Source organism: Cyprinus carpio, chromosome B6, assembly GCF_018340385.1.
Source record: "Cyprinus carpio isolate SPL01 chromosome B6, ASM1834038v1, whole genome shotgun sequence".
NCBI lineage: Eukaryota > Metazoa > Chordata > Actinopteri > Cypriniformes > Cyprinidae > Cyprinus > Cyprinus carpio.
The window spans coordinates 2,763,106-2,790,764 of NC_056602.1; the positions used below are offsets into that span (position 1 = coordinate 2,763,106).

The 27,659-nt window shown below is 34.5% G+C and overlaps 1 pseudogene; it reads right to left on the reverse strand.

The window, feature by feature from the left end:
* LOC109101661 overlaps positions 1–27,125 on the reverse strand; it is a 70,297-nt pseudogene extending 43,172 nt beyond the window's left edge.
* Between the last annotated feature and the right edge of the window lie 534 nt (positions 27,126–27,659).

The following is a 27,659-nucleotide window of genomic DNA, read 5'->3' on the forward strand; positions in this document are numbered from 1 at the left end:
ATTCTTGCAGTGGCAGAGAAAATGAATTGGTACATGCAGGCTTGTCATCTCAAAACACAATAAAATGAGGAGTATTTACTGTCAATTTCATGGCTATTCTTCATCAACAATAAACAATATTTGAAGAAATTAATTGGGTACAATTATGATGTATGTATTTTATCATTATCAGTCTGTGCTGTTAATGTTAACTGAAACTATTAAAAAATTTAAATTTTTTTTAATTGTCTTTTTTTTTTAATTGAATTAAATCTAAAATAAAATATAAATATTAAATGAAAAACCAGAAATGTCACCGTGGCAACCAACTGAAATAAATTTAGTTCTACAACTAAAACTGAAAATAAAATAAAATAAAATAAATTAAAGCATAATAGCAATATTTAAAAAAAAAGTCATAAAAAAATACTAAAACATAATAAGTTAAAATTACAAATATAACAATAAAAGCTACTTCTAAATATGAATAAATAATAGTATATAAATAATATTAATATTTAATGAAAAACTCTAGAAATTTAGAAATGTTGCCTTGGTAACTAACTTTAATGAAATAAATTGAAATAAAAATAAAAATAAATTAAAGCTTAATAGACATTTTAAAAATATATTTAAAAAGTACATTCACAAAACAAAATTACTAAAATTTAAACTAAAAATAAAACTACAAATGTAAAAATAAAATCTAATTTAAAATATTAATAGATAATAAAATTGTATATAAAGAATATAAATATTTAATGAAACAATTAAAAATGTTGCCTAGGCAACTAACTGAAATAAGTTCTAAAACTGAAACGGAAATAATAAATTAAAGCATAATAGAAATATATATATAAAAAAAAGACAAATTCACAAAAAAAAATTGACAAACTTAAATTAAAAATACAAAAATAAAAGCTATTTCAAAATATTAACAAATAGTATAACAGCATATAAACAATACTATGATTCACTAACTGACACGCGTCCAACTTCAAATCGTGGTGTTTCACACCTCAGAAATACGATCTTCCGCACCTGAATGCAGCGTGATTTATGTCATGAGTAGTGGATTATGGGTTTTTGTTTTGTGTTTTGTGTGTAGTGTGAGATGGGAGCCTTTTTTATTTTAGCAAAAACGAGTTATCTTACAAGACAGCACAGAGCTGCTGCCTATCTTTTGGACCAGCCTCCGCGTCAGGGCGCCAGTGAGGCCTAAAAATACTGTCTAGGTAGGCAGCACAGCAGCGTTCGGCGCAGACGCACTAAAAATAACAAGCGATGCATATAAATATAAAAGCGATGGAAGCGTGAGAGATGGCAAGGAGGTGTCTGCCAAGAACACAACCAGAGAAAGAGAGAGAGAAGACAAGAGTGGAAGTAATCACTCTGATAAAGTCATTTCTCTGCACCTCCCTCTCTCTCTCTCTCTTCTCCTCCTCTGGTTTAATTATTCAAAGTGGATTAGATCTGTGCTTCAGCTGCCCAATGCATCCCAGCGATGAATATTACATAGACAGAGAGAGAGAGAGAGCGGAAAGATAAAACAGGGTGGCGGATATGAACTGGAAAGAAAGGAGCGAACAAAGCGAGCGAACAAAGCCGAAAACGACAGAATATCAGCATGCTAAAGCAGAGAATTATGGGTAATAGGGTCAAAGGTGATGCCAAAGATCATGTGACCCCTTTTAATGGTCTCTCTGGAATGTAGGTGCTGTTGTCATGACGACTGGTGTGTTTCAGTGCATGCATGTGATGAAAATAAAGGAATCGTGCACAAGGAACATCAGTGCGGCGAGAGAGGAAAGGTGAAAGAACAGACAGCGTAAAAACAAATCATGCGTTAAAAATGAAGCGCACTGATTCACATCTCTTCTGACTCAAAGCCTCTAACAGACGCCACCACTCATGTATTCTGGCTTTGTTACTCCACATGCATGTGCAAAATTAAGTGCAGAATCTGAGATGAGGCGAATCTGGCAGGAACATAAAACCAGCAGTGACTTCATTACGAACGTCAGCATGATTTACATTCAACTTCATGACATTAAAAACAAATGTCTGACCCTCACTGATGTAAGAGACTCAAGAGGTTCAAATCAAACACAAAGCGTCCACTAAAGTAAACTACTGTCACACCTTAAATATAGATTCAGCGTTAGAAGCTTATCTAGGATCAGTGTTTTCATCAGGAGGTCAGGGTTCAGCTCTCTGTGTTGATAGTCCTTCAAAAGTTGTAAACTATTTAAGAGACTGTTCAAAAGTTTGAGGTCGATAAGAATTTAGTGAGAAATTAATAGTTTTATTTAGCGAGGATGTATTAGACCGATTAAAAGTGACAGTAAATACATTTATAATGTTACAAACTATTCCTATGACAAATGAATGCTGTTCTTTTAAACTTATTAATTTGTGAATCCTGAAAAATAAAACGAAGGATCATGTGACTGAGGACTGGAATAATGAATGAGGATGAAAATTCAGCTTTGATCCCAGCTATAAATTACAATTTAATATATATTCATATAGAAAACAGTTCTTTTAAATTGTAATAATATTTCATAATTTTTACTATATTTTCTATTAAGTAAATGGAGTCTTGTTGAGCAGAAGAGACTACAAATCCTTTTAAACTATTGAACGGTCATGTAAATTCATTGAACTTACACTGGGATTTATTTAAAAATTATTTTTAAAACAATCTGCACTCATAAACATCTATTTCTAGCCAAATCAAATATTTCAGAGCTGAGCTATAGTGAAAATTAATATTTGCAAACTAAAACAGCATGACATTTCCATGACATCAAGACCTAGAAATCACAATTTTTTAATTTCCTCATAAAAATTTTCCCTTGAGCGAACATAAAAAGCCAAATAATCCCATGATTATTTCTTCCTCTTAAGGTCATTTTAAAAACATTTTTTTTTTTTTTTTTTTTTACAAAATAAAACATCTGCCTAGTGTTAATAAAACTGGTAAAATATCATATGGGGAGTAAAAATAAATAAATTCTTTTCAATAAAAATAATGCAAAATCTAGTTTCAAAGCCAGTGGTTTACACTTCACTGACAGAATGCAAACAGATTTCAGGAAAAGGTTTATTCTGCGAATCTGCATGATCTCTGACTCAAACTTAGTTTATTATTTGTATAGCATCACGCAGGGATCTGATCGGCTGTGGAACCTTCCAGAACCTCATTAGACTGTACGATGTTCACAAGCTGTCAGACAGTGGCGTCACATCTATAATATAATCTCCCACGCTAGAGCCAGAACCTTCTCACTCCACACATCTGGAGTCTATTAGAGGAAACCAGCGCGTTTCATCTGCTCTCCTACAGGCTTTTAAAACACTGAATTATGGGAGATTCCCGGCGGACTCGCACTCAGCCAATGAGCGAGCAGCGATGACCGGACTCTCTCGTCTTATCTCACTCCTCTCGCTCGCTCCAGTACAGCAGATCAGGTTTCTCATGAGTGAAAATCTGAGGACGGAGGAGGAGGAAGCGAGAGATAAACACGCCACGATGCATCAGGTTTCCAGTGTCACTCAGCGAAAGCGAGAACAAATCAATGACATCTCAGCCAATCAGAACACATTTCATGTTTAAACTCAACGTCAAATGCAGTTTGCAACCCATTTATACTCGCATCGTGTGATGTGTGACACTCGTCATGTGATGCATTTACAAGCGAAACTGGATATTTAATGAGAAAAAAAAATGGGCAGGACTTGATTTTATTTATCAGTTTTGACTGGATGACTTGAGAAGAATTTAAAATTTACTTAGTACATGTTTTGAATTTGGGTTATTATACTTAACTAAACCAATAAAAAAAAGTCACTTGAAATAAAATGAACATTAACTGAAATATAATTAAAAATAATAATAATAATAATAACAATAATAATAATAAATAAACATTATATATATATATATATATATATCTATATATATATATATATATATATATATATATATATATATATATATATACATACACATACATATAGATATACATATATATATATATATATATATATATATATATATATATATATATATATATATTATATATACACATATACCACACATATATATACACACATATACACATATACATATACATATATATAAAACAACTTTCAGTTAGTTGCCAAGGCAACATTTCTTATTTTAACTAGATAAATATTGAGAACTAAAACATAAATAAATATTAATACTAATCTGCACTAAAAACAATAACTGAAAATAAAACAGAAAAAAAGAAAAAAATATTTTTTAAATAAAAACTATAAAAGTACTAAAAGTAAAAACTATTTTACTATAAAAGTAACAATACTAAAATAACATTGCTTTACATTTTCGTAAGAAATCTTGAGGCTCTTTGCAGAAAAAAAGTTTGATAAGAGTAATATAAATATTTACAATAATTATTAAAGTTTAATAATCAGTTACACTAGCTTCAAAAGTTTGGGGTATGTAGGACTTTTTTTTTTTTTTAAAGAAATTACTACTATTTCAGCAAAGATGTATTAAATTGATCAATAGTGACAGTTAAGACATTTATAATGTTACCAAAGATTTCTATTTCAAATAAATGCTTTTCTTTCGAAGCTACTATTTATTTGTGAATCCTGAAAAATAAAATGTATCACTGTTTCCAACTGTTTTTTAACATTGATAATATTCAGAAATGTTTCTTAAACAGCAAATCATCATATTAGAATGATTTCTGAAGATCATGTGACACTGAAGACTGGAGTAATGATGCTGAAAATACAGTTTTGATCACAGGAATTAATTACATTTTATTATATATTCACATAGAAAACATTTTAAATTCTAATAATATTTAAAAAAAATTCCTGTATTTTTGATCAAATAAATGCAGCCTTGGTGAGCAGAAGAGATGTCTTTCAAAAACACACTGACCACAAACCTTTGATCTTTTGGTAATGAGCAGTATTTTCTGGATGTGTTTCTTACCTCTGACATGTTCACGCGTCCCTCCTGGAAGGAGCAGTCGTTGGCGTTCTGAGTGCACAAGTGTCTGTATTTACACCAGTGACACGGGAACGAGCCGTTCACACAGGACAAGCACCTGGAGAGATACAGAAAAATACAGATGAGACACATGGAATCGAGCCAAAACACACATTACAGAGTCAGAAATCACAGCGCTTCACTAACGCGCTCTCATTCTGCCCACGAAAGTGTGTGAAATCATCTCTCATTCCCTCACAAAGATCCACTTTATTAGGTGTCTCCGGTTTAAAAAAAGAAAGTGAGTGATGACAAGAGAGAGAGAGAGAGAGAGAGATCAAAAAGAGACGAGGATTTCCCATTAAAACATGACCAGAGTAGATAAGAAAAAAGAGAGAAAGCAGAAATCTGTGCCGAAAAAAAACAAAACAGAACACTGACTTTCTGCTTACAGCCTACATAGGCAGCTGTCTACTTAGGGAGCAAACCAACTAAAACACAACCTTTTAGCACACTACATATAAATGAAAACTCAAAATCCACAGACAAGTATTAGTGAAACGGCTCATTTTTAATTGGATTGAAGCGTCTCTGAAAGCATCTGAGGCTTCTGACTGCAACACAAGCCATTTGTTTCAATTATTCAGAATTAAGTCCAGCAAATTGTTCACTCAGTGGCATTAATTGATGCTGTCCAATCAGAGTTGAGAAATGATTGCGTAATGAAATCTGGTATCTTAAAGAGAGCAGCATACCACAATGCTTTTAACGTCTATGAGGATTTAATGGTGTTATTAGATGAATCAGAAGATAAAAAATAAAAACTGTTAACAAAAAAAAAAACCTAAAATATCAATAAATATAAAAATTATTATTTTATTATTTTACTATTTACGTTATTTACTATTAACATTTTGTTACTCTTATTAAAATTACAATTTTTATGATCAGATAAACCTGCAAATCATAATCGTAAAAATCGTATATAAAAATACATATATATGAGAGAGAATATATAAATGTATAATATAAAGAGTATATAATGTAACAATAGATTTTTAAAATGCACATCATTGTAATTTTTCTTTTTGCATTCAATAATTCTAAAAAATATAAAGCATCATATTGGCTAACAAAATGTTTACTTCTTTTCTTTAAAACCCTAAGTCATCCACAATAGCATGCCGTCTAATTTTATGAGCATTTTGAGTATTTTAACCAGCAGCGCTATAGGATTCTGCTGCGTAATCGTTGCATCTCTGAGTCCCGTGAGGAAACACAAGCACATGTGGTGGAGTGTGTGCGTTTGTGTGTTTGTGTAGGTAATGATCCCCCATCGAGGCGCCATTTGTCAGTTTGTTAATGCTGCGTCTCCAGAGACACATAATCTGCTAATCAGCATGAATAAATCCAGAGGACGGCCGTGATGGAGAACAAATGCATGCAGGTGAAGCACACAACATGTCTGAGATATGCAAGAACATACATAAACAGATAAAGACAGTAAAGACTGACTATCTGTAAATGCCACAACGCAATATTGCTTAGTCAGAGTAAGTGAATGAAAACCAGTCCATGAGGGACAGACGTTCATGTTTAACATGATGTACTGTTGTGTACTGGGTGTGGATTAACTATAAAATAAACTATTTGTTTTCTTGCACTCTTAAAATTGAAATGTATGGAAGCTTATTTAATACGAAAAAGGTAACTGTGACTCACAGTTATTCTTTTTTTTCAGAATTTACGGTGTATTCACATCTGTCTTGTTAGGTTCGACTGACTGGTTTCTTCCTTGGTGCGGATCTTTTGGGCAGGTGTGAATACAGCAATGGCACTCGGGTGCGGACCATGAATGGATGACCTTAGCACACATGTGATTTATGAGATATAAATTCACAATTGTGAGAAAAAAGTCTGAATTATGAGATATGAACTCACAATTGTGAGTAAGAAAAGTATTAATTATGAGATATGAACACAATTGTGAGAAAAAGTCTGGAATTATGAGATATGAACACAATTGTGAGAAAAAAGTCTGAATTATGAGATTAAGAATTATGAGAAAAAAGTCTGAATTATGAGATTAAGAATTATGAGAAAAAAGTCTGAATTATGAGAAAGAATTATGAGAAAAAAGTCTGAATTATGAGATATGAACTCACAATTGTGAGAAAAAAGTCTGAATTATGAGATATGAACTCACAATTGTGAGAAAAAAGTCTGAATTATGAGATATGAACACAATTGTGAGAAAAAAGTCTGAATTATGAGATATGAACACAATTGTGAGAAAAAAGTCTGAATTATGAGATTAAGAATTATGAGAAAAAAGTCTGAAGTTATGATGAACACAATTTTGAGAATAAAGTATGAATATAAGAAAGAATTGAGAAAAAAAGTCAGATTTATTAGATAAATTTGCAATTGTAAGAAAAAAGGCGAAATGTGATTTATGAGATATAAATTCACAATTGTGAGAAAAAAGTCTGAATTATGAGATATGAACTCACAATTGTGAGAAAAAAAGTCTGAATTATGAGAAAATTGTGAGAAAAAAAGTCTGAATTATGAGATATGAACACAATTGTGAGAAAAAAGTCTGAATTATGAGATTAAGAATTATGAGAAAAAAGTCTGAATTATGATGAACACAATTTTGAGAATAAAGTATGAATATAAGAAAGAATTGAGAAAAAAGTCAGATTTATTAGATAAATTTGCAATTGTAAGAAAAAAGTCTGAATTATGAGATATTAACTCACAATTGTGAGAAAAAAGTCTGAATTATGAGATATAAAAAATTACTAGAAAAAAAGTCTGAATTATGAGATATAAATTTGCAATCGTGAGAAAAAAGTCTGAATTATGAGATATAAAATTTGCAATTGTTTGAAAAATGTCTGAATTATGGATATAAATTCGCAATTGTGAGAAAAAAGGCTGAATTATGAGATATTAACTCACAATTGTGAGAAAAAAGGCTGAATTATGAGATATTAACTCACAATTGTGAGAAAAAAGTCTGAATTATGAGATATAAAAAATTACTAGAAAGAAAGTCTGAATTATGAGATATAAATTTGCAATTGTGAGAAAAAAGTCTGAATTATTAGATATAAATTTGTAATTGAGAAATTCTGAATTATAAGATATAAACCTGAAAACGATAGAAAGTTATGATAAAGTTAACAACAAATTCGGAATTGTGAGATAAACTCACAATTGTGAGAAACAAAACCTCTAAATTACAGTATAAGATAAAAACTCACAATTGTGAGAGAAAAAAAAAAAATCTGAATTGTGAGATAATTTCTTTCCAAAAGATTTCCAGTCGATAATTTCCATAAAAATCCTCGGGTGTAAAATTCAGACCCAGAGCCTTAAAACAGCACAACATAAATAAACAGGTCTGTCATCCATTCATCACTGTATTACACATGTAGCTCATTTCATATAAAATCTGCCGTCTATCCTGACTGACATGCCATTTGGTTCCAACTTGCGATTCTTTTTGTAGTTTTTCTTCCCCTCCATGTTTACCCCCAGCCCATTACCAATTCAGTTTAAACTATGCAATCTGGTTCACTCAAAGCAGAGATTTCTTAAAATAAGTGGTAAGAAGATAATAAATGTGACCTTATTTTTCTTCCTGACCCCTGCAAACCAATGCCCGAGAGAGGCTTTAATCCCCGTCCCGTCTGGAGTGGGGGTGACTGAGGGTTCTCTGGTTTAAGCCCTCACGCTGAGCTCTCTTCCCCCCACAGACAGCACGATGATATTTCAGGGCGTCCCCTGATCAGCGATCAGCCATAAACCCCCAGCACGCACTGGAGGAGCGAGAAATCTAACACCGGACGCTCATTTCCTTCACTCACATTCATTAAGATGCTGGGCTGTTCTAAAGCCTCCTACAAAAAGGACACCGAACACCTCCGAAAGCCCTCTTCACAGACAAACTCCATTTGGGTGAATCTCACAAAAAAAAGTGGCCAGCTCATATTTCTCCTCAAAAAGAAAGGAGATAAGAAATTGTATTCTATATAAAGAAAATGAAGCATGCTTTTTTTTTTTTTTTATTAAGTTATTTTGTTTTGCATTGCAATTTGATTGTTTTCCTAAAAATTAAGCTTTTTTTTTTCACCCAAATTCTTGTTATCACAATGAAAATTAAGCACAATTTTACCACATTCTCATCTCAATGTAACTTTTAAGTTTTGCATATAGTTATTTTCCGTCTTTTTAAAAACTTTATTTGTAAGAAAGAATGTAATTACATGTCCAGTGACAATACTTTATATAACTTAATTAATTATAATACTAATTTACATATGAAAAACTGATAAACACCACTTAAAAAAATGTGTGCATGCATTATTTTCCACATACAGCGCGATCTGAACCCTAAACACGTTTTGTCAAAAAAAAAACAAATGTTGGAGTTATCTATAAGGAGTCAAATATTGCCTTATATTAGGAAGGATCATTTCTGTCATTGATCAGGAGGAGTTCCTAATTGATTTATTTTTTTTTAAGTAGGAGCACAAGTGCTCCTGAGAGCAAGAAATGTAAGCGTAGAGCCCTTAAGAATGTAATGTTACCTTTTAAAAACTAATTGCAAAGGTTTATGCAAAGTGTATACTATTAAATATAATCTACAAATCATGCAATAGCCTACTGTACCAATAAATATTATAAGCTTGTTTGTGGAGGGGCGGGAGCTAGTCTAAACAGGCCAATTAGAGACAATTACTACCTCATTCATGCAGAGTTTTTTTATTAAATCAGTTCTTCATTTCACTAATTGCAATCTTTCTTTTTTCTTTACGTTATTTATTAAACACAAGGGGTAATTAATGATGCTTACATTATTGCAAATTCAAATTAAAAGCATCTTTAAAGAGGCCAGAATTGCAGGTGCGTCTCTTAACATCCAAGAAGGTTTAGAGAAAGTATGAAATACGTTTAATGTTATTATAGATTGTTATAAAGGGTTTTATAATTAAAATACATCTGAAAGGTCATATAAATTTACCATTATTACCCCCCCCCCACCACCACCACCCACTGATCTACCACATATACACACCACACACAATAAATAAATGTAAACAAAATAATTAAATAAACAAATAAATGAATATCTTTACTTTCAATAATAATTCTCAACTAGGGCTGGCCAATACTGCCTTTGTGTAAGCAATTGATTTCTTTTGTTCAAATTATTACACGATATAAAACTGATCTAGAATAACGGAGTGACCACATTGATTACAATTAAAACGCTGTAACATGTAAAGTTGGTCGCGCAGTGCCCATGCACTTATGCACTGCCTCGTCTGCGGTCGTACTAGGTGCACATTAATACTGAATTAGAAGAGTTTTATGTGTTTGTTTTTGTTGGTGGTGGCTATAGTTTAGGTGAAATTAAAACACGGGTACACAAGTTAACAGGTTAAAGTATCAGTTTTGATGTTAATAGTTATTCATTATACTATTGAACTTGACAGTATTTTCTCTCGTTATTTCATATGGAGCTTCAAAGACGACAGAGAAAGCCAGAGTCTCAAGTCAGCTTCTCTCGTTATTTCATATGGAGCTTCAAAAGTGATAAATGCATGTGCCCTGTGTTTATCAGTTATTCTTATGTTCACCTCGGGTGGGTATAACGAAAACTAAATAAAGTAAGAAAATTAATTTGGCCTGATACTCTATTTCCTAAACCAGGTTTCTATAGCTGTCTCGATACAATAAATGCGAATTATCGTGGATTCTTTTTGGACCACAATAACTGTGGTGTGAAAAATACTAATATCGTTGACTATTCATCAACTATCATATTAGGTTACAGTTTCTTTTCCGTCAGTTCCACTATGCATACATCATACATTTTCTTGATTGAAATCATTTACTTTTGCAATATAAGGTGATGGATGAAAATAAGATTCGACTTTTTTTAATACATTAAGATTTTTTTGTATTCTAAAGAAAAAACGTATGTAGGGTAATGTGAATAATAAATTGAGCTCGAAAGACAAATTAATATTTTTTAAAAGTTATGAATATATTGCAACAAAAAAGGGCTCGAAATAGGCTTCATTTTTAATGTGCAAAAAAAAAAAAAAACAATCTTATTTCTTTCTTTTGATTTTAACATAGCCTGGAAATGTTCTTGACATTTCTATAAAATTCACACATTTCCTCTTTTTTTTTTCTGATCTACACAAAGCTTTGACAATGTCCCATAATTTACACTGATATTTATCCAAAAATACAGTCCTCTGAATTCATTTTGTGCTTTTAGAGATGTGGCACGCACTCGGAATCAAAAGCAGATGTGATTATCCAATTTAGGATACATACTCATATGTAGTGTGTATTTTTCAAGTACACAAAGCGGGTCTTATCAGGAGTAAGAGCGAGTGTGACCTAGTTTTAAAAGCTCACTGCTGATGTGTGTGTGTGTGTGTGTGGTGTGTGTTGTGTGTATGGGAAGGATTGTAGTATCTGAATGCTGTTACTCAGTTCAGAGGTTCGTTTGTTGTGTGTGTGTTTATATCTCTGGAGGACAGCTTTGGGCTCATCTGTCCTGCAATAAGACACTACACAGACCTCCCAAAAAAGAGTCCGAGACCCATCTGGAGCATCTTAAGAAGCACATCATGACACACAAACTCACCTTGAGACTTGTTCACAGCTGGGGTGCCCACTATCTGCCTGCAGGGACTCTAACCGCAGCATGTTTTCAGGAGATATAACTGTCAATCAGCACGCCATCCGGTTGCACATGGCAACAGAAATGTGACCCCCACCCCCCCGAAGTGGTGAGGAGCTTGGTGTTTTATTTTCTTTTAAAACGAGGAAAGGCAGGGCTAAAGAGGAGAGAGCTGAGAGGAGCGAGACGAGACACTCACGATCTGTGGATGGCTGCGCAGTTTGTAGAAGGTGGCAAATTCCACGCTGGCCAAAACGTTTGCCGCTCCACTCCACGTTTCGGCCGACGGATTTCAAGATAGAGCCTTCACCACCTGAGCCTTGCTTTTCTCTTCATTGCGAGGAGGCACAAATAAAAGAGAGAAGAGGTTAGTGAGATCCCTGCCTTCTCTGGATGAAGAACAGCAGAACCCAGCGGCTATCTAAACACTCGTGGTGTTAAAGGAGTCTTTCCACTAAACTGTGGTTAAAATCACTGAGCTCTACAGTGTCTTGTTGCTTTTAGAACATCACAAACAGTGTAGCTGCATTAAGGTATCGTATCGTTTAGACACAGGTTTATTTGTTTTCTACATAAAATCGCGTTTTTTGACTTGTTAATCAGGTTACACTGATCCGCATCCCAATTCACATTTGCGTTAGATTCATTACATTAAAATATATTGCTTTTAGATTCCTACAGTTAAGATAGCGTAACAGACCAACTTATTCATCACCAATCTAAAATGTTTAATCAGTTAATTTTAGTGTTATTGTGATACTTTTATTGCTTGTTTTTATATTTTGAATTAGTTTTTGGGATCTCATATCCTCCATTTTTATTTTAGTTAAAAGTTTTAGTATTATTTTTTTTTGTATTTAATTGTTTTTTTTTTTTTTTTCTAGTTTTTATATTTTTTATTTCAGTTTAGTTTGAAGTTATTTTATGCACGTGAAAGGAGAAATTATTTGCTCTGGAAACTAGACAAATTAATAAAAAAAAAACTAGGGCTATGTTTTTATGAATGTTAATTTACTTTTTATAAGCATGTTTTTTAAAATTTTAATTTTTACTATAATAACCCTGCAGGCACCTTCAGCTTACTATTTTTTACCAAGATACTATGATTCAGGACTAGAAATTTTAAATACAGGAAATGTTGCAATTTTGATTTCACTTAAACTTTTGCTTTTTTTGTACTTATTTTTCTCCTGGTTTTCGTTTTCCTCAAAATGTTCACGTTGTGCGTGATTCTCAAGCTCAGACTATTTAAAAAGCATCCAAACATTCAATAGCAAACAGCTTTGATGCAGCCATTCGTAAGCTGGTAGAACACTAGGCAGGTCAAAATTGTCGAGCATCTTCAGCAACAGAATACATATTTTCCCAGAACCATTAATGCAATAAAAACATTACATGAAAACCACTCAGTTTCAGTATGTTTCCTAAATGCAGCAAACCGGATCTGAATAAGAGCTGCTTCTCAATCCCCAATCCTATGTTGGGACACCAATAATCCCACAAAGTATTCAGGACCAGATATGATATGATGTGACTGTAATGTATTCTACAATCTGTAAAACAAAAACACTGAGTGAATCTCTGGAACAGACTGATGGTGTTATATAATAATCATCATATACTGATGTTACTCCTGACTCTCGGATGTGATGGCTTCTGCTGCAATGTGAGTGTGAGTGTGTATGATAGCAGTGTGTGTTCACTGACTCTGCTGGTGTGTGATGGGGACGAGCTCTTTGGCTGACAGCGAGAGGCAGTAGATGTGTGATCCGTGTATTGTTCCTTCGGTCTCGGTGTAATCCTCGAAGGAACAGTCCCCCACCCCCCCCGGCAAAAGATCCGGGACGTTGCGGGCCTGCAGGACCAGTTTGGCAGAAGGATGGATGGAAAAACAGACAAAGTTGATAAAAGCTTTACCCCACGTCTCCGTACGTTCATTCTGCGATTGCTTTTAAAAATACACTCTTCATGACCATTTGCTGAATACATATTGCTGCGTTTCTGCTAGCGCTCCATAAGAGTTGTGCCGCTCCTCAAAATCTATGGTGAGGTTGACCGACTAGCATAGCTCAGTCGCATCTACTCTAACTCTCTCACACCACACACACCACACCTGGATCCTTCGGCCATGGTGACGGAGATGTTGTTGGGCTGCACCGTGAGCTCCACACACTGATCCACTCTGGAGGTGAATCTCTGAGGCTCGTCTGCTCTCTCACAGCGATCGCGGCGAGAACAACTGAGGACACAGAGGAATAAACTTACACTTCTACAAAACTCCTTCAACACCCTTGAGAGGTTCAGAGTGTTAATAAACTTTAGTATAATCAGCAACGAGAGAAAGTCTGCGTAAACTGAAGGATCGCGCTCCAGTGAAGGACTTCACATTGTCATTAGAGCTACTTATGGGCTAAACATTCATTTTCTACACAAGGATTTAAGAAACATTCTTCAGTAAAGAGCTCCAAGACATGAACCAAACTGACCAGCTCCATGATAAATCACAAATAATAATGGAATTAAGCAAAAAAGCATATGAACCTGAGACAACGTGAACTCACATTTTTTGACATATTGATTTTATATATATATATATATATATATTTAGAATATTTTAATTACTTAGATTTTTATTATTTGAATAATATTTCAATTATTTTTGTTTCTATTTAGATTATTTGAAAAGTATTGTCTTGCACAAAAAAAAATCTTTCATGCAAATAAAAATAATAATTAGAAAAGAAATATAATCCATTATAAATAAAAATGATTATACAAAACTGAAAAGTTAAATGTTGCACTTTAAAATGAGAATTTGGGAAAATTTTGCATAATTGTCATGAAATTCTAATTGCAATGTAAAACACTTTAACAGTTAAAAAAAAAAAAAATACATAATACATTTATTATACAACATCAGTATGCAATATGTTAGAAATTCGAAGTGCACATTGACGCACAGTCTAACGCATAATAGTGCCCACAACTAGACATGTGCCGGCGTTATATATAACAGATGCTCTGGATAAAGCGCACGCTCACTCTCTGACAGCAGGTGGCGCTAAACATAATGCAGCTGTTGCCACGGAAACCCTATAAACAAAGCATCTTTCCTAAACTATTTAATCAGCCATTCAGATTTGTGTTTTCGCTATGATGTTCATCACAGCGCCAAATACTTAAATATTTAGACTTAACAGGACAATTTTTTTCATACTTTTTTACATTTTAATCTGGACTTCAACATGCTTTAGATATTGTTTGAAAATGTTTTGATTCTTTATTGTTCGCTCACACTTTACATTAGAGCTTTATTAGTTAACATTAGTTAATTCATTCATAAACTGCCAATGAAAAACTCTGCTAGGGCTGCAACTAACGATTATTTTGATAATCGATTAATCGGTCGATTATTTTTACGATTAATCGATGAATCGGTTTATGTACTTATATTTTAGTTTTGCCCATTTTTTTCCCCAAGTAAATTATTAACAAAGGGTCTTTATCATTCAACATAGACTTTTTAGAGATTTTAACCATTTTTCATTGTCATATCTCCATAAAAAAAACATACCTGGAGTTGTGTTTTATTATGTTAGTTATCCTTTGTCGAACTCTTCTGCAATCAAAACACTGACCCATACATACTCTAGCAAAATTTCACAAGGAGGTTTTCAAGTAATGTTTTCACCATGGCAGTCCTTAGGGCTCCTAAAGTAGTTTAACATCCCGAACAAAGCTTATTAAGGAATCTTTCAGAACATATTTTCACGAAGAATAAGAATAAAACAGAATAAAATATGCTGTAAATTGCATTTTATTATTTTTTTTCCTGTAAACACACAGCTTATACCTGGGAAACAGCTTTATAGCTTATGCTGTGAAATTGTAAACAATCCTTCGAATAAAGTGCCAATGGCATGAAACCTGAATGGAACTCACATTTTAAAGTAAAATTTAAAGTAAAAACCATCAGAATGTTGTCCAGAAAAAAATTGGACACAAACAAAAAACCTGCTGTGTGAAAAACTGCAGTGAATACTTAGACAAAAAAAAGTGCATTTCAAATACATTTAAACATTAACCTCTCTCAGTCAGTCATAATTAGGCTGCAAGACTGAATTATGAACTGGTAAACGACAAAGCTTTAAATGTTAATTTTTTAAAAAGCCATGTTATCAGCTTTTTATACCGACTAAACAGTGTTTGCAAACAACATTGTACTGCAGAATCTGCACAAATAAAGTCTGCACACTGTGTGATTTTCATCGGATTTAAATATGTAGTGGTCCTGTTTTAACAGTGCAAAATTCAAAAAAGTTTAATAAAGCGATAAAATGTTAACAAAACAGCTTATGCCTGAACTGACAGGAATTCGACTACCTGTGGGAAATGAGGCAGAACACTATTCACTTCATTATTAGAGAAAAAACTTTGCATTACAGTGCAAAAAGGGTCCCAACATGTCCAAATGTTCAGGGCTTAACAGTTAGGCTTGCTCTCTTTTTAGAGGATATGTTTCCTGCCGCAGAAAACATCCGCAGTTTACAGGTTAATCTTCTTTTTTGAAGGCTCAAAGTAAAGTGCTCCCACATTTTGGATGACTTCGTCCGATTATTAGTTTTTTTTTCCGCGCTTTTTTCTTTTTCTGTCTCGAGCTTACTCCACTGTCGCCTGCCTCACCCATCACGCTGAATGCTTCAGAGACGCTGTGCGGGAAGCACGTGACATAAAACGAGGCCAGCTAGCATTCGCTGCTTCTCCTGCTGTACTGGCTGAGTAAAACCTCCGGTGGCTCATTACTGCCACACTTTGGTCACCGCAGATTTAAAATATGCACGAAATGAGCCGCTTACGGTAAATAAAAATTATTTAGCAACGAATCGATTACTAAATTAGTTGACAACTATTTTAATAATCGATTTTAATCGATTAAATCGATTAGTTGTTTCAGCTCTAAACTCTGCTAAACATTCATTAATCTTAGGTAATTCCAATATTTAATAACACGTTGTTAAAATCAAAATTTGCAACAGTAGTATTTAATGAGCTAACATGAAGGAAGACTTGTATTTTATAAAAATAGATTAATAACTTCTGTAGCTAATTGTGAATGTTAATGCATTAACTAAGGTTAACTAATGAGGTCTTACCGTAAAGTTAAACCTATTGGTCTTTATAGTTCTTTTGCACTTTAATCTGTGTAAAATTATTAACGTTATACGTTTTTTTGCATTGCTTTATTGTATTTAAATGTTCAGTTATTTTTGTTATAAGAAAACAGTTATTAAACCTGTTATACTGTATTATGACAACACTTTTTTGCAACTAAATTTCAATATCAATGTCTAACCTGTTGAAAAAATATTTATTTAATGTTATCCGCATTATATTTCATCTGCAGCAACACTGTGAACTTTTAAAATGATACGTTTGGTCATTAACTTCATACGTTTGGTGCAAACACACGAGTTCTCGACATGATAGATATAATGTTCAGCCTTACAGTTTATGTTATTGTTCAAATAATTCTCTCACTATGGAGAAAATAAAAGGGTTTTTTACATCTGGAAGCTGACTTTTGCGCTCCTCTGGCATTTACTGTAGATGTAACATGGGAAAACCATTTAAACTGCTTGCAAAACTGCTGCTTTGTGGGTAAAATTGTGGTAAACTTGTGGCACAGGACTATTTGCTGCTAATGTTTGCCAGAAGGTTTCGAGGAACATAATAGTTTTCCACAGCTGAGACGCTGATGCTGGTGTTTGCTGAGCGCTCAGACATGAACACAGACTTCACCGATCCCTGAAGGCCAACGCAGACGTCTCAAGATAAAGCTGACATCTCAATCTTCAGGGACTATAACTGAACGTGACGGTTATTGCAGAAGAGAGGATGATGGGAGTCTTTTCTGGCTTTTAATTATTTTTTAAGCACAGTTCAGTTCTAATGTTTCTCCCGTGAGTGAGATCAGAGAAGCCTCAATGACATTTATGTGAATCATAATGAATATTTCTACAACGTCTTTATTCTGTAGCCTGAGGAAGCGTTTGATGAACTGATGTGAAAACACACGGTAGATGGTGGTAAACCTCATGCAAACACACAGACGCCCAGAAAACAAGCCCAGAGTGACAAATCAAGACATTTAACCCTGTAAAGCCGGACACATGTAATAGTTAAATTTGTTCTATTATTATTTTTTTTTTAATGGAAGAGTTTATTAAACTTCAAATAATTGTATTTATTTATTTGCTCATTTAATTATTATTATTACTTTTATTATTATTTTTTTTAGCATCACATCTGGCCATCAGGCTCATATACAGTAGGAAGATATGGTGAGAATATGGAGGGACTCAAACTGAGAAAAAATGTGCATTTCGGTGCAGATGCTGATATTTATATGATGAAATTCGGATGCTTGTAATGTAAATCAATGAGAACAGATAATTACATAAAATGATATAAATAAATAATATAAGCAAATAGACATGAAGCACCAGCTGAAGGAGGACTGTAGTGCATTTAACTTGCTTAAGTATAAAATATCACTCAGACGACAGAAGACATGGAGAGGACTGTGTGCAACAGGTTGAACTGTAAAGTTTTAATCATGCTGATCATTTAGAGGCCTTAGAAATTTGTGTATCAAATATGATACAGCAGGCTTATATTCAACTTATTCACATCTGTCAAATTATATCCAAAGTTCAGTCTGGTTAAAAGAAATGTTATAAAGATATCTGTACGTGTGTGTGTGTGTGTGTGTGTGTGTGTGTGTGTGTGTGTGTGTGTGTGTGTGTGTGTGTTTGCTTACATGTTATGAAGGACACACCAGCCGCAGTGAGGGTCTCTGGAGCTCAGACATTCAGAGCAGCTGCTGTACTGAGAGCAGCGCTCCACCGGCACACGCGTCACCTGCACAAACACACACACACACACACACACAGTCAATCTGAGAAACATTGCAGTCATACAACACATCTGTGGCCAAATCAAGAGACGCTGCAAGCCAGAGACAAGCGCTGGAGTGTGAAAAACATGCTTGCTGCTGTGTGTGTGTTTGTGTGTGTGTGTGTGTGTGTGTGTGTGTGTGTGTGTGTGTGTGTGTGTGTGTTTGGATTTTGTGTGTGTGGATTTGGATTGTAACATGATGTGCTAATCTGATGGTTAACAATTTGATAGTTGCTTTGATTGACAGGAACCCTGAAACCCTCCAGCTGAAAACAGAATAACATCAGTGTGTGTGTGTGTGTGTGTGTGTGTGTGTGTGTGTGTGTGTGTGTGTGTGTGGAGGAAGAGGAAGCAGAGGAGAGATGGAAGGAAGGAAAGGAGGAAGGACACAAGAACAGAAAAAAACAGTAAAGAACGAGTGAAACAAAGAAAGATTAAACCATGAAAATATAACAATTAAAAAAACAACTGAATGAAAATGAAGTAAAATACTGAAATAGTGAAAGAGTGTGAAAAAAACTAAATTATGAAAGTACAAAAATGTATGAACGAAAACAAAATTAAATGGAACAACAAAAGGAAAAAGAGAATGGAAGTACAAAGTGGAAAAAGCATAAAGAGGAATGTGTGAACAAAATGTTTGTAGATTAATTATATAGAAAAGAACAAAAAAAGAGGAAAAAGGAGTAAAATAATGAATAAAAAAATTAAAGTACAAAAACATGAAAAAGTATGAAAAAGAAAGAGGATGAATGGAAGTATAAAATAATATGCAAAAGCATAAAAAATTTAATGAAAAGAAATTTAACAAATGAAGGTATGTATGAATTTAAGTGTGAGAGAAAAACAACTGGCAAAGACAAGGTTCTTCAGTTCATCAGATGATAATAATAATAACTGTATAAAATTACATCTGAAGTCAAATATAAACTCAGAATGCATGATGGGAAATACCAGCCTATAAATTCAGCCTAACAACACGCACACACATATACAACAAATGGAAACAGTATGTCCAGCTATAGACAGGCTCTAAAAGCTGCCAGGGCTGAGCATATCTGCAAACTCATAGAAAATAAAACAATCCAAGGTTTTTATTTAGCACAGTGGCTAGATTAACAAATAACCAGACGCCACCCGATCTAAATATTCCCTCACAGTTTAATAGTAATGTCTTTATGAATTTCTTCACTAATAAAATAGATAACATCAGAAATACAATAGCAAATGTAGATTCTACAGCGTCTAATACTTCAGCTTCATTCTTCGCACCTAAAAATAAACTGCAGGGCTTTACAACTATAGGACAGGAAGAGCTAAATAAACTTATCACTGCATCTAAACCAACAACATGTTTATTAGATCCTGTACCCACTAAATTACTGAAAGAATTGTTACCTGTAGCAGTAAAAACCGCTTCTCAATAATTATTAACTCGTCGTGTATCTTTAGGTCACGTCCCAAAACCATTCAAGCTGGCGGTTATTAAGCCTCTTATTAAGAAACCACAACTAGATCCTAGTGAACTGGCAAATTACAGACCCATTTCAAATCTTCCCTTTATGTCAAAATTTTTTGAAAAAGTTGTGTCTGCTCAATTGTGCTCCTTCCTGCAAAAAAAATGATCTCTATGAAGAATTTCAGTCGGGTTTCAGGACCCATCATAGCACAGAAACTGCACTTGTTAAAATTACAAATGACTTGCTTCTTGCGTCAGACAAGGCTGCATCTCATTGCTAGTTTTACTTGATCTTAGTGCTGCGTTCGACACCATAGATCACGACATACTCATAGATAGATTACAAAACTATACAGGTATCCAAGGGCAGGCTTTAAGATGGTTTAGATCCTACCTGTCCGATCGCTACCACTTTGTTTATTTAAATGGGGAGACATCTCATTTATCACCAGTAAAATATGGAGTGCCACAAGGATCTGTCCTAGGTCCTCTGCTATTTTCAATATACATGTTGCCCCTTGGTAATATTATTAAAAATTACAGGATTAGTTTCCACTGTTATGCTGATGATACTCAACTATATATCTCAACAAGACCAGGTGAAATTTTTGGTTTTTGTAAGCTAACAGAGTGTGTTAAACATGTAAAAGATTGGATGACCAATAATTTTCTCCTATTAAATTCGGATAAGACAGAGATACAATTTGCAATTAGACGGATGTACTGTTACTTCCTCTACTGTCAAAAATCTGGGTGTTATATTAGAAAGTAACTTGTATTTTGAAAATCATATCTCCCATGTTACAAAAACAACATTCTTCCATTTTAGAAACATTTCCAAGCTACAAAACATGTTACCTGTTCCTGATGCAGAAAAGCTAGTTCATGCATTCATGACCTCTAGACTGGACTATTGTAATGCACTGCTAGGTGGTTGTCCTGCATCCTCAATAAACAAGCTACAGGTAGTCCAAAATGCAGCGGCTAGAGTCCTTACCAGGTCAAGAAAATATGATCATATTACCCCAATACTACAGTCTCTGCACTGGCTACCTATTAAGTTCCGTATCAGTTACAAAATATTATTACTTACCTACAAGACCATTAATGGTTTAGCTCCTGCACACCTAACTAGTCTTCTATCACGCTACAACCCATCACGCTCCCTAAGGTCATAAGACTCTGGACTTCTGATAGTTCCTAGGATAGCAAAGTCCACTAAAGGAGGTAGAGCTTTTTCGCATTTGGCTCCCAAACTCTGGAATAACCTTCCTGATAATGTTCGTGGTTCAGACACACTCTCTCTGTTTAAATCTAGATTAAAAACCACATCTCTTTGGCCAAGCATTCAAGTAATGCATCTCATAATCTTGTACTGCAGTTATATCTGATCAAATGCACATTACTATTCTTTAGCGTGGGTTAAACAAATAAATTTTGCTTGATTGGAACAGCAGCTACGCTAATTATGTCTCTATTTGTTTCTCTGTTTTTGCATAACTAGGATTTACACAAGCTTCAGTCTGGATCCAGAACACCTGAGAAGAGATGATGCCAACCCTTCAGAGGACCTCAGATGATGCTAACCCTGAAACAACATACAGAACTACCATATTTTGCTATAAATTTAATTGCAATATATAACAATTGCTGTTAATAGTGTTCATCGTCTGCTAATGTATTCATCGTCTGATAAGCTACTACTAAATATATTGTAGGAACTTAATTTTCTGTAAAGTTGCTTTGCAACGATTTGTACCGTGAAAAAAGCGCTATACAAATAAACATGACTTGACATACAGTCAGGTGTGAGTGGTCATTCACTGGGGACGATCACTTTACAGAGTGAGTAACAGTGATGGAGGGAGGAAGACGAGCAGAGAGGAAGAACAGATGGTGAGGATGACGGGGTCAGGTGTGTGTGTGTGTGTGTGTTTAGGGCACAGGAGCTGCTCTGTGAAACAAGTTGATCATATGCAGCCTGTCAGTGTGTGTGAAAATATACAGCATAAAAGAACAAAGAAAATGAACATGCAATAAAGGCAACACCTCTGACGCAAGTTCAATATTAATTTGTCATTTTAATATATGGTGAAACCCATCAAGTAACACACACACACACACACACGCTCGTGAGCAGCTGAAAGCGCCGTTCATCTGATATTCAGCGTTAAACTGCAGCCTGCAGCCAAAACAGATGCAAATGAATTCAAGATAAATGACACACACACACACACACACACACACACACAAACAACACCTGATAATAGTGCGAGTCAAAACACACACATATTCTGAGAGATGAGGGAAAAACTCAGAGCCTCAGGCATCAAACGTCAATCAAATATGTGACACGGTGATGATGCGTGTGTAACATGAACACACACACACACACACACACACACACACACACACACACACACACACACGGGTGATCTCTACATCAGCCTCTAGATCTTAGACAAAACAGACTCAGTTATCAGGTGATGTGTGAAATGATTGTGGTGGAGTAAAAACACAAACTTTCACAGTCAAAGGTTTTCATCATAAAACATACAAAACATAATATGTTTTTGGAAACTTCCTTTCAACAGCTTAAGCTTTTTTTAAACCCTTATTCATCAAGGATACATTAAAATGATCAAAAGTGACAGTAAAGACGTTTATAATGCTACAAAAAAAATTATATTTCAAATAAATGCTGTTCTTTTGAACTTTCTATTAATCTGTGAATCCTAAAAAATAAAATGTATCAGTATCCACCAAAATATTCAGAAGCACATCTGTTTTCAACATTGTAAATAATGTTTCACAGTATTACTGCCTTTACTGTAATTTTGATCTTTCTTTCTTTTTTATTGGTTTAATTGGTCCATTTAAACGAACATTGATCCAGTGTGAAAGCTAAAGCACGTGTACATACTAGAAGAACGTGTGCTGTGTAAACGGCCCTAATGCACAAATGAGAGAAAACTTTCTCTCTCTCTTCCATTACTGTCAATGTGTTTTAGTAAAAACATCTCAACCAATCAAGAGGCTTTTAATACAGCCTCTACACACACACACACACGATCAATACTGAACCACACACACACACACAGAGCTGAAGTTCTTAATTGCAGTAAGACTGGATGATTCACTCGCTGCTGATATGAAGGATTATGGGATTAACTTTTCTCCAGATGATCAATGATTCGATTAGACAAAACAAAAAGGTTAAGACTTTAAAACACATGAGCTTAAACACACACACTCCTGTGCGTCCATGTGATAACCTCCTTCACAGCTCCTCTATTATTAAACCACAACTCTTTTATTCAAGGCAAATCATCCATTTAAGAGCCCACATTTTACACTTTTATCTTTTATTTCATTCCTCATTTATAATGTCAGTCAAGGTCTTTTGCTACTGCACCTTTAAGACATCCATATGCAAATGACTCTGATCGGATTTGCTAACCACTACACACATGCATATTTCAAGCTGCTGTTTGAATAGATTCTGATATGTGACCCTGGAGCACAAAAGCAGTCATAAGTAGCACAGGTATATTTCCAGCAATAGACAACAATACATTGTATGGGTCAAAATTATAGATTTTTCTTTTATGCCAAAAATAATTAGGATATTAAGTAAAACTCATGCTCCATGAAGATATTTTGTAAATTTCTTACCGTCAATATATCAAAACTTAATTTTTGATTAGTAATATGCATTGCTAAGAACTTAATTTGGACAACTTTAAAGGCGATTTTCTCAGTATTATGAGATTGCAGATTTACAGTTGTACTTCAGCCAAATATTTCCTGTCCTAACAAACCATACATCAATGGATGGATTGGTTTTTTTGTTGTTGTGTTGTTTTAATTTTTATTTTAAATTGTTGATTATTGTGTGTTTTTTTGTTGCAGGGTCACATGTGTAAAAGTGGGCGGTCACATGTTAATGGTGATGTCATCGCCATGGCGACAGGTTGTTTTTGTGTGTAGTTGAGGAGGGAGTTTCGAGTTTGATATCCGCTCGAGTATCATCCAGATGCGTCTATCATCTGGTTTCATCTGGAGAGCATCCTATGGCGTGATGGTTCGCCCGGGGCCGAGGCGAGAGTGGTAAGGGTTTGAGTGTCTTCCTGATTTGTTTATTGTCTGGTTTGGTGTGGATGGTGTATTATTGTGTAGGGGTTTTAAATGGGGGTTGGGCTTTTGAAGAGTTTTGTATCAGACTCTCAGCCAGCCGTTTTCATTATCCTGCGAAGAAAAGTGAAGGAACTGGAAAAATAGAAACTGACAGAACACAAAGAGACAGGGAACAAAGAACGACGACTTGTATTTTGCAGGCATATTCTTATGGGAGACACCATTATATTTCTCACTCTCGTCTCAAATGCAGACATAAAATGTCAAAATCATTAAAAAAAAAAAAAAAAGTCCTTTAAAGTGGCAGTGTGATATTTCTGCTTTACTAGCATCACCTAACAGAAGTGCAGAAATTAGTTTAGCATCTCAAACACACCCTCCGTCTCTCATTGGTCAGTTGAACTGATAGCCCCGCCCCAAACTCACATGATTAACCAATGAGAATTTAGAGTAATTTCAAAGAATGTGAGACAAACATAGAACATTAAGAGCACAGCAACATGATTATATATTTCACCAAAGCATATCAACATCAAACATCACACTTCATATAATATAATGAGTTTGTGATAATTATTATTGATTATGTGTCCAGCCGTGATGTTTTATCTGGATTTAGGAGTGAATGTTTAACAGCAGATCGATGGAGTCTCATTACAGAGGTGTGTGTGTGTGTGTGTGTGTTAATACACTAACACATCAATAATCAGATCAGATGACACTGTAATGTACATCATCTCATTGATCTCTCACTGTATATGTCCTACGTGTGTGTGAGAGACTAAAATAACTCTATAACACACACTCATCGGTGACTGATTCGCGTGTCAAACAATTGAGCTGGTATTACAATCACCTCATGATCTGATAAACATCATGATTGAAACCTGCAATGCATGATTATATCATAATTACACTAAAACTGAAACTACATCAAACGAATGATAATGAGAGAACATGTTTCAATGTAAGATAGCAGCTTCTGTCTCACTGCACAACAGAAAGTCCCTGCAAACACAGAACCGCTCTGCTGTTTAACCCTCCGCCTGTGTTCAGCTCACTTTGACAGACACTTCTTGAAATTTTGTGACTTTTTCTTGATGTAGTGTCATGAATGTACAACAGTGCAATGTGTTTGGAAAGGCTGAGCCTTTTGGTGACTAAGTGTTAGACAAGCTGACTCCCACTGGTTTCCATACAACATCAAAACAACACCAGAGCACTTTATAATAAGGTATTTAACATCAGTTAATGCATTACCTAACAATGAGAAAGACACAGGTTAGGAGTATCTAATAATCTTTGATGACATTTGCTCATAAAAATAAGTTCACTGTCAGTTCTTATTTGTTCAGGTCCATTAAATAATATATATATATATTTTTTTTTTTTTTTTTTTTTAATTACCCTCTAACACTAGCTTTCTCTATTCTACTTGTTTGCTTTTTATTTATTATTAAAAAATGACCCTCTAGTCTAACACTAGTGTTCTCTATTCTTTTTCGGTTCCATCTTCTTTTCATTCTTTTTATTTGTTATAAAAAAACCACCTCGATTAGATTAACTGAGATTTGTCACAACACTTACATATTATTGCTCTTTTGATGGTTTGATTGCTTCTATTGTCTTCATTTGAAAGTAACTCTGTATAAAAGCTTCTACTAAATGACTAAATGTCAATTTAGATTTAAATAATATATTTGTAAAAGTTGAAACTTACATCAACTATTAAATATTAAACAATGCTTTATGTTAACTACTAACATAGTTGACTGATTACAGCAAAGAAAAAACTTAATTGCTTTGCGACTGAAGAAGGAAAGAAAGACAAGCACGTCTTGGATGACAAGAGGTAAATTATGAGTAAATTATCAGGATTTTTTTTTATTCTGGAAGCAATTTATCCATTATTTTTAATTTGAGATTAAGAACATCTTGCCATCAATTATAAAACTGAGAGTTCCGGTCCTTGATTCTGATTGGCTGAGCCATGTTCAAAGCTGTTGTAAATGACTCTACAAACATACACCTTTGTGTGTTGCTCGGCAACCACTTTGTTGCAACCACAGCTGATTCTGAGGAACTACATTGTTTGGTGGAAGAATACTGTTCGGTTTTATTTTGTGAAACCTTACTATGTATGTGGAAGAGCAGTTTTATAAAAGCAATAAACCCCATGAAGCCATTGTTTACAGTGAATTTATAACAGCTAAGGGGGTTTTAGGCACTCCGCTAATAAAGCTTATTGCTTTATTAGAATACCGTATTGAAAATCATCCTGTCCAGATCATTTGTGATTAAAGCCAGTGCTGTGAAGCGTGTGAAGTCCGTGTGCTCACCTGTCTGTCGGTGAGTGTGTAGATGAACTGCAGGTCTGGGCTGAAGAGTGTGTCCCGCAGCACCGGACTGCCCTCGCTCACCGGGACGCTCTCGTACAGCAGGGACTGACTAAATGAGTTAATGAGGGTATGGCAAAACACAAGCCACAGCAAGACCATTAACATCTCATTAATATCCCAGAACACCAGACCAAACGCTTTCATCATGTGAGAAAACAGACATCATTACAGTAATGCCATCAGAGCGTCAGGACAACAATCACTGTGAATAAAATCATCTGTCTGCGTCTCTCACGAGCGGATGAGAGCGCTTCCATCCCTGCATCGCACGAGTACAAGAGGATTAGATACATTAGACACTCACTGAATCACACAGCGAAGACAGACGCATTCATACAGGCTTACTGCTCCAGTCACACACAATCCACTTACAAACACACCTCGCTTCACACACTGACTGCAGCTGATCTCAGAGTCTTCACAAAGGTCATCGGAAAGCACCGGCTCTCCATGAAATGTCAAAGTATTTCCATTATTAATCATTGTGATACATTCAAACTCTGTGCTAACGAATCAATTAGCACTCTTGACTTTTACAAGCAGAGACGAGAATGAGAGAACATTTAGCAAAAAAAGCATTAAAGTTAAAGGGATCTTTAAGTAGATTCACTTTGAAGATAATCAGCAGAATACGCATGAAAATGTTGCTTTCCAGCACAACTGTTCAAAAGTTGGATTTTTTATTTTCTAATGTTAGAAATTGATTTTTTTTTTTTTTCAAATAAATGCTGTTCTTTTGTACTTTCTATTCATCTTGAATCCTGAAAAATAAAATGTTTCATGGTTTGCACAAAAATATGAAGCAGTACAGCGGTTTTCAACATTGATAATAATCAGAAATGTTTCTCGAGCATTAAATCAGAATATTAGAATGATTTCTGAAGGATCACGTGAACCTGAAGACTGGAGTAATGATGCTGAAAATCACAGAAATAAATTACATTTTAACAGATATTCACATGGAAAACAGCTATTTTAAACTGTAATAATATTTCACATTTTTAGTGTTTTTCCTGT